This window comes from Diabrotica undecimpunctata, chromosome 6 (assembly GCF_040954645.1).
Source record: "Diabrotica undecimpunctata isolate CICGRU chromosome 6, icDiaUnde3, whole genome shotgun sequence".
NCBI lineage: Eukaryota > Metazoa > Arthropoda > Insecta > Coleoptera > Chrysomelidae > Diabrotica > Diabrotica undecimpunctata.
In genome coordinates this window covers 126833880-126842515 of record NC_092808.1, presented here as the reverse complement: position 1 = coordinate 126842515, position 8636 = coordinate 126833880, and the positions used below count along the sequence as shown (strand labels likewise).

The 8636-nt window shown below is 34.7% G+C and overlaps 1 protein-coding gene and 1 long non-coding RNA gene across 2 annotated transcripts in view; one reads left to right on the top strand and one right to left on the bottom strand.

The window, feature by feature from the left end:
• The window catches only part of LOC140443869 (uncharacterized), a 51560-nt gene extending 49645 nt beyond the window's left edge, over positions 1-1915 (top strand). Inside the window, exon 3 of the long non-coding RNA XR_011951274.1 lies at positions 1617-1915. This is a non-coding gene — a long non-coding RNA (uncharacterized lncRNA). The remainder of the gene's footprint in view (positions 1-1616) is intronic.
• Positions 1-8636, bottom strand: part of LOC140443867 (organic cation transporter protein-like) — a 122532-nt gene that overhangs the window by 106288 nt on the left and 7608 nt on the right. The window lies entirely within an intron of this gene.

Here is an 8636-nt window from a genome sequence, read left to right as displayed (position 1 = left end):
TTATAATTAAGTACGTAGTTTGTATTGAGTGATTTAGAATCATAATTTTTTAAGCCTGTCAGACTGAGGTAAGTAAATAAATATTTTTGTCAAATATTGATCGACTATATCAAATATTGATTGGAAATTTTATTACATAGATAAGATTTCATTGATCCTCACTATTTGTAAACTCATTTTAAAACGCAACATAAATTCAAGTTGCATCATCTTCCAATCTAGATATACCTCGGGAATCTTTATTTCTTGAATTCTTCTTTTTTATTTGTATTAAAACCATTATTTCCAGTTGCGTCATCTCGCTATGCAGACATACCTAGGGAATTTTTATTTCTTGAATTTTTCGTTCTTATTTAAACCGGGTCTCGCGAGATACGTACGGGGACTGTTTTGTGAATTCTTGGTAATAAGAAAAATACCTTTGTATATGAATAACTAGTGTTTCAAAAAGTAATTTCCTTATTTGTATGGAATTTTTGTTCCTTTTTTTGTTTATTTATTGACTAACACACTTTAAGAAGTTTCTTTTTGGAAGTCTCTACGTTTAAATTCTTAAACCAGAGCAATCGATTAGAAAGTCTCTTATCACTTCATTACTAATACTCGTCTAAAAAATCCAATGTTTAGCTATATTATGGCGCCAGTCCTTATACTGACTTGACAGAACGTCGATCGAATATTATATACAGTTTACGTTATAAAAACATGTTTCACGTGGAGTCATTTTATCTACATCGGCTTGACTGAGTGTGTACTCTAATTCAAACAAAAAAAACCTTAGCAAGGAGACTTTGAAGGCTGTTTGGCTGTGGTCTGGAGTTATATCTTCCTGACGTTTAATCCACAACCACGGCAAACATTATACATTCAAAAGTGTAGTCGTAATTTCATTATTGCAAACTTTTCCAATTAAAAAATCCCATAATAAGCGCTAGACTTAGTAAATTGTAACGTTATAAACGTCACATCTTCATTAATTTATATTTAAATAATTACTTTATTTTAATTTCTTTATTAATTTCTTAATTCCTGCCTTCAGATTCGTTTTTACTATTTTTTCTTCAAAAAGTAGTTGGCGCCTTCTGTCTTTCTTTTCTTTCTCTCCGGTAGAATAAATATTTGCCTTCTCTTTCTCTGTCCGGTAGACTAAGTATTCTGTTCTATGTTGACAGGAAAGCTAATTCCATCATATAGGAACATCCTATGACATCTGTGCTAACTTCAGTTTGGTCTCCCTACTTTCTGTCAATCAACTTTTCTAACGTAGTGGGAATATAATTTTTTGCGTATTTTTGAAATTTATAAAAGAAGGCAAAAATTATTATAAGCTTCATTTTATGGTCTGCAACATTCTCTTAGGGTGAGTACTCTTATTGTAATCTTTATTCTATAATTCTGACAGCATTTTCAATATTCTTAACCTCACTTCTTTTGAAAGCACGTTTTTTCAATTATATGCTTGTAGGACTCGTTAAAAGAATTTAACTAAGTAATGATAATTATATTTTATTTTATCCTTGCCATCCGTTATTTGTTTAATTTTAATTTTGTAAAATGGCAAGAAAATTAAACTCTTTATTATGTGTCTCTAATACGAGCAGTTTCTTGCATTTTAGGTTATTGGCTGTATTCCAGATTTTATTGGCTGAATTAATTAACCGTATTCCAGACTTTATTGGCCGTATTCCAGACTTTATTAGCCGTATTATGAAAATTTATTGACCATTGGAGGACCTAACCACTTAATTGGGAGTCACTCACATGGTATAACTACAGCTCACAGGATGACCTAAACGTCTAATCGGAAGGACACACAAGCCACAATGGGCAATTGATGAAATCGTTGCCTTAAGTATCACCCTCACTATATTTATTGTTAAGCATTAGCAGGGTTGATTGTTTCCTGTTTTTAATAAATATAATTAGTTAAAATTTGTTTTATTTGCTATCAGCTGGGAGTTCAGGTTTGATTCCTAGTTTAAGACAAGACGAATTCACACTTGAGATACTGAGCTAGGCGAAGCATAGACGATAAGCTCCCATGATTGATTGAGGTATTATTTTTATAATAGTATTTCAATTCTCTTTGGTAGTCTTATCGTTACAAAATAAAAAGCCATTGTGTGGATTACATTCTTATTCTTATCACGACGTGTTTTTTTGAAAATTGGCGATCCAAATGGCAATTGTTGCTTTGGAAACTGGAAATTTTGTGGATGAGCGGTCACCACATCGCCTTTGAAAATACTAGAATCTTAATTTTGGAAGTATTTAGATTTAAACTAAACATTTCGCTGGGACGAAATACCAAATTTATTACATTTTGCAGTTCTTGTGCGTTTGTTGCTACTACGACGGTATCATCATGATGTTGTCTATGCTGGTTCTGTTAATCTTGATTCCACCTTGGACCTCGTCTAATGCTTCTCTGAATATAGATTCTATTGCGTGAATGAAACTTTTTTATCTGGAGCCCCACGGAAGTTAAATTTAGAAATTTCTTGAATTTATTTTTAAGTCTTAGTCTAGTTTATCATGACAATGTAGAACAACTATGTGGGTCGAGTTTTATACGGGATCGGACAAGGTCCTTGGCTGATTAACCCTTACCAGCAGAAGTTACAAAAGATTTGCTAAAGAAACACATATTGAGAAGCTTTCGAAAAAAATATATCCCTGGTTGGTTCCATAACAGCGTTGAACTATACTCTTATTTAAAAGTGGTGATCAATAAATAGCAAATGAACGGCTTCATAGCTTAGACGCAGCGAGACTACAAAAATAGATGGAAACGGTACAAAACCTTAACTTTCAAACATCAAGGAGATACCACTGAGAAAATTAAAAAGTAACACTCCCATAACAAGGAACACAAGAACAATCTGGTATCGACATCTAGAGCAACAAAAGACAAGCCTCACGGTTAAGGTGAACCGAGAGCTTAAAAGTCCTAAAATCCGAAGCAACAGAAACCGAATACTCACGCCCCTTGTGGTAGCTTAAACTGGAATAAAATGTTCTCAACTATACAGCCATTACTTATGCATGATATGGTAGGTACTATAAGTGGAATGCATTTCATTTCAGTGTAAGCTACTACAAGTGCTTCTGATGAGAGGTGAATACTCCGAAATACGTGTAGAGCAATGGTGAAGCTTGAATTGAAAAGAAATCCTGGAATGTTTTAAAAATGTTGAGTCCGGAAATACTGAAATATATTACTAGATATTTTATAAATATAACAACAAGATATATATAACACAAAATATGATTCTATTTTCTATTCTAGTACTGGTTAGATTTCTTTTACAAAATAATGCCACATGTTGACACATTATTTAACCAACTGCAAAAAATTGATACGGACAATGCGAAATTGCAATATGCTATTGACTAATATATTGATTAATATATTGGTTTTGAAAAAATATTTGTTAACATTGGTAACAGCCCACCCACTGTAACAGAAATGCAAGAATCGAGGAGACCAAAGAGCTGGGTACGAAATGAGGAAAATTTGAATTTTTCTGTGAGAAAAACTTGCGACAATCTTATATTTTAAATTAAGGATCGTTTTGATTTTAAAAATCATCTATCTAGTGCAAAGTTATTTTAAAGAGAAAATTATAAACATTATAGAACGAAACTACCTTTATAAAGTAATAATATCTTCCTCAATGCATTTCCAATGGTTGAAAAATGTGCTCTGAAATTGGAATTGATAATATTTTACTTGCGGCCAGAAATAACACAAGAAAATGAAAATGTAATCGGTTGTGAAATTTATCAACATGTTTCTGAAGAATACAATGTCAGGAAAAAACGGACGGCGCTTGCCATATTGTCCATAGTAAAAACTGTGGTTGAAGAAATTTCTGACTTCACTGAAAAGGTGATGAAAAGGTTTATCTCTGATAAAAAACAGAAGGATTGAGTTTTATTTTAAAAAGTAGGCTTTTGGTAAGTATCTATTTATTTTCTTCATATTTTTAATCAACGCCCTCCTTAACAAAATTATCACCATCTAAAGTCAAATCATAACATAAATTTTAAAAAATTATTAATTAATTCCCTTAAAATGAGGATCATCAACTCATTATATAATTTAAAAAGATTCTGAAACTTACATGTAAATCTTCTTAGCAATCCTGGTATGATAATGAAATGAAGTACCTTATAATATATAATAGTGACTCACCCGACTGACACCGACAGATACGACACATTAAAATAAACAGTTCACCTTTGTGGCAGTCTCCTCTCTTTCTCTTCCTTGTGTTTTATGGTTTCTGTCACACAACCAATGATAAAGTCAAAGATTCTTTTGTTTTTAATTGCTTTATTCATTAGTTCATGTGGCTCGCCTAAAGGTGACCCGAGGCCAAGCTGTAGCAAGGTTCGCCTCACATTGTATGCAGGGCATACGAATACCACATGATGCGCGTCATCCACCACTCCACACCCGGGATGCAGATCGTCCTCGGTCTTCTTTATTCTATATGTATAAAACGGCAAAGATCAATTCCCCGTCATAAATTGGATGAAGTAGTAATTGACACTAGTCCTCGTCCAGGCAGCCTTGTCTGTTTCTCTTGACCACTAGGTCCTGCCAGATCTCCAAACTTCTTTTTCTTTCTTGTGTTCCTGAATCTAAAGCTCAGTTGCCCCTTTGGTGCATCCGAACCCTTTCATTAGCCAGGATATGCGCCGGTACAGCACCGGCCACTACTTGTAAGGCAATTGTTGATACGGTCCTGTACACGCTGCATACCCTGATCAATAGTTTCCTCTGCGTACTAAGAAGCATGTCTTTATATTTCGCTTTGTTGAGGATCTCATGCCACATTGGAGCCCCATATAGTAAGATGGACCTGATTGATTGTAGGGTAACTGATCTTTTGTGTGACCCGGGGCCTCCTATATTCGGCATTATTTTATTAAGAGTCGAGGTCCTCTCTCCCGCCTTCCGACATGCCTCTTGTATGTGGTTTATGAATGCCATTTTGTATTTCCAAGTATTTTATGGTCGTCTGGGGTCTTAGGTCGGAGCCTCTGAAGCGAAAATTTACGTTTTTTCTATCCTGTGGTGCCCTCAAGATGATTACTTCTTTTCTACTGCAAGTTTTAGGTCATTTCTCTATATCCATTTCGCAGTTTTTTCTATTGCTTCATTTACTTTGTTCATAATACCCCAATTCATATCTTCTATAAGTAGGGCTAGGTCGTCTTACTCTTATTAGCCCTTACTCCTTGTGTTTACTAGGTCCTACTAACCTAACCTAACATGCTTGTTTACAGCAAACAGAACGAAAAAATTTGTGATTAGAAGAAATTATCAATTTTTCATTATAAAATTATATTTCAACATTTTTGTGAAAACGATTTTAGCAGTGGAAATCGAAACGGCTAATCAGAACAAAAAATATAACAGTTCATTGTGGTTTATTATCATTATCACGTACAAAAATGTTTAGTAAAATTAAATACACAATTAAATTTAACGATATTGAATTGCTATAATGAATTTTTTGTACAAGTTCTGATAGCAAACATACTGAAAACCATCAATGATATTTAGTTTATTGACCTATTTTATTTATTGACTTTTACCTTATCTGTAACTTAGTAAACTGATAAGTTTGAACCCGACTTACTTCCGAAATGTGATTTCCGCTATTTTCCGAGTACTTATTTGTAAATTATATCGTAAATACTGTGCGTAAATTATATTTACACATAGATAAACGTTATTTTTTTCTCACTTTCCGAAATCATAATCTTTGGATCGATATGATATCTACATCTTTCCTCCACTATCCTAACCTAAGTTAAACATTTTATGTTATTTTAATCATCATCATGCCTTCATTTATCGCGTCCACTGCTGGACATAAGTCTTACTTAAACTTCTCCATTCGTTGCGATATTGTGCTCTTTGTAGCCAATTTTTCGTGATACGCCTGATGTCGTCATCCCAACGTGTAGCTGGTCTTCCTCTACCACTTTTGTCTGCTCTTGGCCTCCAATGTGTAATTTTACTCGTCCATCGTGAGTCATGCATTCTCGCTACATGGCCTGCCCAATTCCATTTAAGTTCAGCTATGCGTTCAAGGAAAGAGAAGCATAGGAAGGCGTAGAATGTCATGGCTGCGCCACCTGAGAGAGTGGTACGGATGTACATCAAATGAACTTTTCAGAGCAGCCGTCTCAAAAGTCCGAATAGCTATGATGATTGCCGACCTCCGCCGCGGAGATGGAACTTGAAGAAGAAGAAGATGCGTTCCACAACATCAGCAATACTCGTTCTTCTTCGCAGATCTTCGTTTCTTATTCGATATAAGAGAAAGAGAGGAGATGGCAACAAAAGTGAACTGTTTATTTTAATGTGTCGTATCTCTCGGCGTCAGTGGGGTGAGCCACTAATCAGCTTCCACTACCGACACCGAAATCTTAAATGAATTCTCTTACAGAAATCAATTTACATACGTGTTGTTCTGTTTTGTTTTGTCTCTACTTGTATCTAGTGTACGGTGTGCGTCTCTTTTTGGAGTAGCCTATTACTAAATAATGTAGATGGAGAAATGAATGTACCATCCCCGGGGTGGAATATGAATGTCTGGAGTTGCTTGTACCTGTTGTCTGATTTTTCTCGTTAAGTTCAAGATGGTTGAAATAACGGCGCGGTCGCTCATTCCTGCCTCTGCACATGGATGGTTACCTTACAAAGCAAGTCCGGTGCAGACGTGTGTGGGGTGGCGCGACTGAGATGGTATGGCAATCACGGAGCGCAAACGGAGAGCGACAGATGGAAGTTATGAGTAAATCTGACTGGTTAGATGGTAATGCTCACTAAGAGCGGTCCCAGGCCCGTCGGTTGGAGAAAGAGGGGGTGAGTTTAGTTGGTAGGCGGTCAACTAAGGTGAGGCGTAATCGTCTGAATCCAACACACCTGGGACACCAACAGGTCTTTCAAAGATTCTCACCTCCAAAAAAAATGTTCTAAATTTAAATAATAATAAATATAACAACACAAAAACTCTTAAAGTTATAACATACCACCACTTTACCTTTTTCGAAAACACCAACGATACGACCATGTAAAAATAATTATATATTAACGACAGTAAACCATGAGATATCAGATATCAATTTTTACTTCTGTCAATTCATTAATGTCAGTGTCCCGTTTAACGTTTTGATTTTTTTATATATTTTACAATAACTTTTTATTCCTAATCTTGTACATTTTAGAATCATGATAAAGGCAAGGGTTTCCTGCCGAACGTGTTGATTTTAAAGGCACAATAAAATCTAGTTGCAAATTTAATATCACTTATTGAACATAAAACCCAAGAACTATTAATTTTATGTTATGAGACATGGGTCACAGCTGATCTAAAAAGTCAGAAAGCCAAGTAAGACGGAAGGATAAATAGCTATTGGAATTAGCGTCAGGAAACGTATTCGACTATCGAGAAACTTCAACGAGCAGAACAGGAGGTATTGGATTTCTAATCAACAATAAATGGAAACGAACAGCATTAGAAATAACTAGTATCTCGTATGGAGTAACTACCTTAACCTTACAACTATTAAAGAGATACAATATACAAATTTTAAAAATATACGTAACAACGATTACTCACACTGACGTGTGATTTTTGACACTGACTTTTCAATAACATAACTTAAGCATTAAATCACAATAAAAATCACTCCAAGTATTTAATTGGTGACTAATGCCAAAGTACCTGTTCTCCTAATATCAATGTAATCTTTTATTTTGATAGGGCATTTAGGTAAATGGATACTGTTTTATTCCTTTTGTGTCTGGCAGTATGACGATAAGTCCAAGCCAAAAAAAAGCCAAAGTAGAAGAAAACGGCAAGGAACAAGTTGGTGGGAAAGGGTGACAAGGGAAAGTATGGGAAAGTCGGTGAGAGAAATGAAAAGAGAGAAAGACTGGTTCAGTTTGCATACTACCAAAACATTCCTATTGCAAATACATATATTCTTTTTAAGAAAAAATCGAACATAAAATGGTCTTGGGTAGCATCAAATCATTCTAACCAACAATTGCTACAAGAACATATGTCAGTGTAATAAATAAATTTCAAACATATAGCGACCATAGACTGATCAGAGCCATGATCAAATCGACAGCTCTCAATTAATGAAAATCATACTAGATAGTGCCAAAGAAACCAGAGGCCCTCAAAAACAAAATGAACATGTTAAACTGGAATTCAACAAACATAATTCTTATTCATAAAAAAGATAGTAAAGAGGACATCAAAACTACAGACCTACAAGTCTACTACCAATCATATACAAGATATTCACAAGAATCATCATCAACATATTAACAAATGCTCATTATGCATATTAGATGCTGTACAGCCAAGAGAGCAAGCTGGTTTCCACAAGTGAATTCAGTAAACATCACATCCATACGCTTCGAGAACTAATGAGTTGAGCTAAAGAATATAAAATATTGCTAGCATTAACCTTCATAGATGTCGAGAAGGCATTCGATGCTATATTATATTCCAATTCAGTAACAGAAGCTTTAACCAACCAAGGCACTGAAAAACCATACATAGAGACTTATAAACTTATTACCAAATAGAGACTTA